Consider the following 7769-nt stretch of genomic DNA (forward strand, 5'->3'; position numbering starts at 1 on the left):
CCGTTGTCTTCAACCCCTAATAATACACCCCACCAAGACCGTTCAATCAACAAATGCATATCATCGTTGAGTTTGTATATGTCAGCGTAACACCCTTGGCTCTGCTCATGTAGATAAAAATCAACTACAGTCTTAGCCCAAAGGGTATTATCCAGAATTATTTCCGGTAGTTGTTTCCTCTCCACTTCATCTGCCGGAATGGTACTGGCCGGTAACTTATACGAAAGCCAACAATCATCCATCATGTCCGGCACGTGAGGGGGCTTCTCAATAATTCGATATATTACGCCGTGTGAATCGGGCTCTAGAATGTTGGGAGGGACCTCTTCAACGATGACAGTGGCCTCTTGAAAGGTGGGAGGGGACTCTTGAGGGATGATAGGGGCCTCTTGAACAATAGGGGAGGCCTCTTGAACGATGACAGGTGAGTCGGGCTTTTTCTTACGGATTCTTCGTACTATTGGGGTGAACGAAGACGTAATGGCACGTGCACGCCGTTTGATGCGTGAACTCCGTTTTGCAAGAAAAACCCGAAGTAGAGCATCCATCTTAGCGGGCCGCTAAAAATAAATTAATACATAAATCAGTAAATAAACAGACATGATATTAAACAGTGAAAACAAAGACAAATATATTTCAAACTTGCACGGTATTCACCCAAGTCATTATTATATCATTGTTCACAAAATGTATCAGATAAAATTCCAGAAGTAAGCACTTATATAAACATTTAAAAGGACAACATATAGGTTTAGTGCAGGTTCAATGACAACATAAAGAGTAGTAGTTTATTCTTGAAACTTAAATTTTCAACACTGTGAAGTTAGTATTTATCTTTTTGTTGAAGTAATGCAATTCATTCAAGTTTCAATTTGCAGAAGAAGAATAGAATCTGAAACTTAAAATCGCAACACGAAAATGACTATCGCAACGCGAAAATGACTATCGCAATGCGAAAATGACTATCGCAATGCGAATTTGACTATCGCAATGCGAATTTAACTATCGCAACGAGAGAATCGCAATGCGAAATGAAAATCGCATTGCGATTCTCTCGTTGCGATAATCATTTTCGCATTGCGATAGTCATTTTCGCGTTGCGATTTTGTTGTTGCGATTTTCATTTCGTATTGCGATTCTGTCGTTGCGATAGTCATTTTCGCATTGCGATAATAAAATATTCTTCTTCTGCAAATTGAAACTTGAATGGATTGCATTACTTCAACCAAAAGATAACCAAAAACAAATACTAACTTCACAGGGTTAAAGAATAAACAGTTAAACAGTATTGGCAGCAACCAAATGAATTTACTAAGCAATCTAAGTGAAATTACGAGTAAATTTATCATCAAGTTAAATATGAAAAATATTAAACTTACCTCGTTGCGTAGAGTATGAACCTCTTTCTGCAACGATGCTACAATCTCACGTAAAACTGCTACCTCACCACGTAAAGTAGACACCTCAACATGCCATGCACCATTATCATCGCGTAAAGTACCGACCTCCTTATGCAAGGCATTGACCTCATTACGTAACTCCCTTAACTCATCCCGTAGAGGTGGAGAACAGGGAGATAAATGTCGTGGCATCTTTGTCGGTCGCCTATCATGAGGTGATGGTGGAGAAGAGGCTCGATGATGTGACGGAATAGGTGATGACTCTCATTGTGGAGGTATATATTCGGGTTGATCAGGTGAGGTGATGGCTCTCGAAGTGGTGGCTGCTCATCATCCGTGCCATCAAAAAAAAGCTTACTAGCTTGCCACCAATCAGTGGCAAGCTCAGCTTCCGTGGGTGTCAGCCTCTGTAATGGAGTGTTGGCCTCCTAACAATATAAAAGCTCAAACAAAGTTAAACGTGTACTAGTAATAACTTGTTTATAAACATATGATAGTATTTGTGTTAACTTACATTATTTATTGTAGTATACGGTAGTAAATCTTCCCATTGCTGCAAGAACCGTTTCCTATTCCAGGAAATAACCCTAGGAATATCATTAGAAGTTTTTAATGCATATGTCTGCATGGCGGGAAAGGCCTCAAATATCCAAATCTACAAACAATATAATAACAAACATTAGTAATTGTTAAAGAATTAATTATAATTTTGGAAACATTATATAAAAATTATTACCTTAAAGGCCCAAATAAAGCCTGACAAAGTGTATTTGGAACCATCGCTACGCAAACTTTTCCGATCATTAAAGGCAGACGACAAGTTATTCCATATAGCTCTCCATATACGAACCCCACGGAAACAGGTTCCATGCATTTAGTTCATCTACCAATTTAATTAGATCATTAGGAATAGGTTGTCGGGCCTCTCTACCTAAAAAGCCGGGTTGCAAAAGTATTAGAAGGCATACTCGGACAACATCGACGTCATCCATCCGAGTAAAACCATCTTTCTTATTCAATAATCTCGTCAAGTCTTCCACGTATAAATTCGACTTCTCCGTTGACAGCTCAGGAAAAACCCGGGAAAACCATGATAGGCGGATAATATGTCTAGTGTACCGATCTACATCATCGTGTCCGAAGCGTAGACCGGTGATTAAGCAAAACTCCTCCCGCCCAAAACACGTATACGCCGGTGGAAAATCAAACCATATCTCTTCATCACGACGTTGTATAGTCTCTGGTAGATCGCTAGTCATGGTTTGAAGAAACAGATGGGTCAACATAGCATCTCCACCCGGATGTTGTACTTTTAGCCATGGCCCGAAGCAAGTATCCTCAAATATTTTTCTTTGTGCAGGTGAAAGCTTCGACGCAATTGTTTTGGCCAGGCTTACTTTATTTCTTAAGGTCAATTGAGCCGAATAAAAGTTTTGCAAAAACAATAAACATACCAATTTAGATATACCAAAAACTAAACTGTGAAGATATGAACAATAAACATAAAGAGTAGTAGTTTATTCTTCAAACTTAAATTTGCAACACTGTGAATTTAGTATTTGTTTTTTGGTTGAAGTAATGCAATTCATTCAAGTTTCAATTTGCAGAAGAAGAATAGTTTCTGAAATTTTAAATCGTAACACGAAAATGAAAATCGTAACACGAAAATGACTATCGCAACGCGAATTTGACTATCGTAACGCGAAATAAAAATCTCAACGACAGAATCACATTGCGATAGTCATTCTCGGTTTCAAATACTAAAATTGAAAGAAACTTGAATGGATTGCATTACTTCAACCAAAAGACAAAACAAAGACAAATACTAACTTCACAGGGTTAAAGACTAAACAGTTTAGCAGTATTAGCAGCAATCGAATGAATATAATAAGCAATCTAAGTGAAATGGTTAATCTATTATTGAAAACACCAGTAAACTTATCATCAATTTCAATATGAAAAACCTAATAATAATGCAAAAATTTCAAAATAAAAATAATTAAAAAAACTAACCCTCGGTGGTTGATTTGGTTGATTTTCATTTCTGACCGTGAATGATTTCGCCGGAGATGGAGACTGATATCGTCGGAGATGGGGACTGATTTCGTCAGAGATGGGGACGGATGTCGCCTTAGAGAGTGAGAGATAGAGATGAGACTGAGTTGTGATTTAGGTTTTAGGTTATGAGTTGCGATTACGGGATATACTGTGGACGGTTCAGTGTTCCGATATATTAATATATTCGTGTTTGGAATTTGAAAAAAAATACGCGTTGGATACGAATGGCGCTATGTAAATCGCATTGCGATAGTCAGATTCGCATTGCGATTTACGTATTCGCATTGCGATTTACGTAATCGCATTGCGATTTTCCAAATTTGCGTTGCGATTTACGTATTCGCATTGCGAATTAGGAAAATTGCAACGCGAATTTGGAAATCGCAATGCGATAGTCAGAATCGCGTTGCGAATCTGGAAACTGATTTGCGATACCGGAGATCGCGTTGCGAATTATCGATCGCATTGCGATTTAGTTGGTCATTTTGACAAATCCAAAAAAAGTTGGTTAAAATCGTATTTATAAGGTATTTTTGGTCACTGAGATTATTTCTCTTTATGAAATATTAAGTTATTATTTTTCAGCTAACTTGATATTCGATTAACAGTAAAGTATATATTTATATTTTGAGTGAATTTATTTTTATATAATATGTATATATTAAAATTTCTTCTCACTGATAAATATAAAGATGTTGAACGTTCAAGTATATTCAGTTTTTCTTATTATTGTATATTATTTTAACAATATTATTAATTGAATTAAACTTAATTAAATAATGATTATTTTTTTATTAGGATATTTTGATGCAAAGTAATACCTACCATCATCATCATCTTTGAACCTCATCGATAAGGCATCCTATATAAATATGTCGTTATAGTAAACATTAAAAAACAATAATGAACTTTTACTTTAATTTTAAAAAAAAAGTTTTCAGTGACTAAGTTGAAATAAGTTGATAAGTTCAGGGAGTAAATGTTGCTTTATCCCTGAAAGATTAATGGTTTTGGTGGTCTTTCCGACATAACCCTAGTAGTATTTAAGGAAACCAAAAGCCATTCAAAATTCAAAGCCTCGCCACTTCAACGTAAACGAAACTGAAAAAGAAAAGAAAAAAAACTCAATGTCTTCTCTTCATTTTCTTCTTCCCTTCACGATTTTCCTTCTTCTTTTCCATCAACATTCTTGTTTTCCTTCTAAACAAACACTCCTTTTACCGCTCAAGAAAACCCTCGGTGCTCATCATCGTCGCCCGCTTTCCTCTTCCGCCGTCGCCGTCTCCGCCACCGACAAGCTACCCTTCCGCCATAACGTTACGTTAACGGTTTCGTTGTCCGTCGGCTCTCCGCCGCAGGAAGTTAGTATGGTCCTCGACACCGGGAGTGAACTCTCGTGGCTGCATTGTAAAAAAACGCCGAATTTGAATTCCGTTTCGCCCCTCAACTCTCCAAGTCTTACAAACCCGTCACGTGTATTTCACCGGTTTGTAAAACCAGGACCCGTGACTTACCCGCACCCGCTTTCTGCGACCCGAATAATAAACTGTGTCACGTGGCTATCTCTTACGCTGACGCTACCTCAATAGAAGGAAATCTCGCGTATGAAAATTTCGTTATTGGATCCTCGGCCCGACCCGGATTTTTATTCGGGTGTATGGACTCGGGTTACAGCTCGAATTCAGAGGAAGATTCGAAAACCACAGGATTAATGGGCATGAACCGTGGGTCGTTATCCTTTGTTAGTCAAATGGGATTCCCCAAATTCTCGTACTGCATATCGGGTTTCGACTCGTCCGGGGTTTTACTCCTTGGCGACGCGAGATTCACGTGGTTACGTGAGTTAAATTATACTCCTTTGATTCAAAGATCCGACCCGTTACCTTATTACGACGGGTTGCATATACGGTCCAACTAGAAGGTATTAAAGTGGGGAATAGATTATTGGGTCTACCGAAATCCGCTTTCTTACCCGATCACACCGGAGCGGGCCAAACAATGGTCGACTCGGGTACCCAATTTACTTTCTTATTGGGTGAAGTCTATACCTCGTTACGAAACGAGTTTTTGCAACAAACAAGAAGGGTTCTCCGAGTTTATGAAGATCCGAATTTCGTCTTCCAAGGGGCAATGGATTTGTGTTATCGGGTCACGGGTTCGACTCGTCAAAGCTTCTCGAATTTACCGCGAGTTAGTTTAATGTTTCGAGGTGCCGAGATGAGCGTATCAGGCGAGAGGCTATTATATCGGGTACCCGGGATGAGCAAGGGGAGTGATTCGGTGTATTGCTTCACATTCGGGAACTCTGATCTCCTGGGGATCGAGGCGTTCGTGATTGGGCATCATCATCAACAAAACGTGTGGATGGAATTTGATTTGGTGAAGTCAAGGGTTGGGTTTGCAGAGGTCAGATGTGATCTGGCTGGTCAAAAGCTTGGGATGGGTCCATGAAATGTAGGACCCCACATTATGAAGGTCTTTTTAGGGTGTTTATGATGGGCCCCACATTGTTCCTATCAAAGGCTTATTTGATGGAGGTGGACCATGATCGGACAATGTATGGCCCTGATTGGAAAAGCATACAATGTATGGACTTGATTGGAAAAGCATGGGACTCTTTTCCTTTTAATGTAAATAATTATTTTTTAAAATTTTTTTTTCTAATTGTATGTGGAGGCTTTTAGGAGTTTGCCTAAAATATAGGTATAGCTAACAATATTAATATTTTTAATTTCCATTTACTATTTTAAAATTCTAATATCAATAAAAATTTAACATGTGAATTTTCTCTATTATATCTAAAGAGGTGGTGTCATAAATGAGTTTGAATTCTAGACATGATTTTTTATACGAAAACATGATATCGAATATTTTTATTAATTTAATTACTTTTAATCTTTAAATTTTTATTATATTTTTGCACAAGCTTTTATTGATTTTTATTAAAGTGAATCAAATACAATGAAATAAAAAATCATTTGTTAGAAGTGTTCTTCTTTCTTTGAGGTTTTGGATTTGGATAATTAGGTATGTTGGATGTCTGCACGTTATTAATGGTTAAGAAAGATTTTGAACATATACTATCTTATAATTATTAAATTTATCAAACTATTATAAAATGATTACTCTTTTGTTATAATAAATGTAAAAAATGATAAATTTAACGATAATTGTAACAATTCAACATTTTATAAAAATTTGATAAATTATAAGGTCTAAAAATTTGAAAAGTCTGAGGTCCAAAAATGTAGTTATACCTATGAATAAAATAATAGGTGGTTTAAATATTTTGACTGCCTTTTATGATTTTATATTAGCTGAAGGGTAGGTTTGGATACTTTTCCAGGTTTTACGAACTGTAGTGGACCCTACCTATCAAAAAGCTTTGATACCATTTTGATAAAGCACGTGTACATTGATAACGAGGCTTTTATTCCAAAGTCCAATTCGTACGTCGGCACTTGCGAAAATTGGGACCCATTTCAATTGGACTTTCCTCTTATACACCAATGGCCATTAATGTTTTGGTAATTTTTTGGTTTTTCTACTGAAGTTTTAAAAGTAACACATTAGTCACTAATATTATCGATTTATAACAAAATGATCACTGAAGTTATCAATTTGTAACAAAATGTTCACTCAATCGTTATCTATGTTAAATTGATGACATGGAACAATTTATAAAAAGGTTAATATTTAATTTTACCCATAAATATTGCTAAAACATCAAATAGGTCCTTAAACAATGATTTTATACCTAATCTATCCCAAAAGCTTTTTAATTTCCATTTTTTTGAACACCCTACCATCTCAATTATATTCTAACCACTTTATTTATAAAACAAAAATCACACTTAAACAAACTTTCGTTTGTCTTTACATATTTTAACCAGTTTCCTTACAAAACGAAAATCATCCCAAAAGCATTATTTTTACACTAAAATTAATTGAATACACACTTTAAATACTCGTGTATTTTTCTTTAGTGGAAAATTTTCATTTATCTATGTAGTGTTCTTTTCATTTTGTAAGGAAGGTGATTCGAATATAGTTATGGTGGTGGGATGTTTGAAAAAAAACTATAAATTAGATATAAAATCATTGTTTAAGAACTTATTTGATGTTTTAATAATAGTTTCGGAGTAAAACAAAATATTAATATTTTTATTAATGTTGCCACATCATCAATTTAACAAAGATAATGGTGGAGTGACCATTTTGTTACAAATCGATAACATTTGTCACATCCTCAATATCGGGTTAGTGACCAAATTGTAAAACTTTGGAATTTAGTGACTAAAGTATATAAAT

At 36.0% G+C, this 7769-nt stretch overlaps 1 pseudogene; it reads left to right on the top strand.

Moving 5' to 3' along the window:
• The first annotated feature begins 4540 nt into the window (after positions 1-4540).
• On the top strand, positions 4541-6109 carry LOC120172796 (annotated as a pseudogene).
• The last annotated feature ends 1660 nt before the right edge of the window (positions 6110-7769 follow it).

The sequence above is a fragment of the Hibiscus syriacus genome, unplaced genomic scaffold, assembly GCF_006381635.1.
Source record: "Hibiscus syriacus cultivar Baekdansim isolate YM2019G1 unplaced genomic scaffold, ASM638163v2 tig00111877_pilon, whole genome shotgun sequence".
Lineage (NCBI taxonomy): Eukaryota > Viridiplantae > Streptophyta > Magnoliopsida > Malvales > Malvaceae > Hibiscus > Hibiscus syriacus.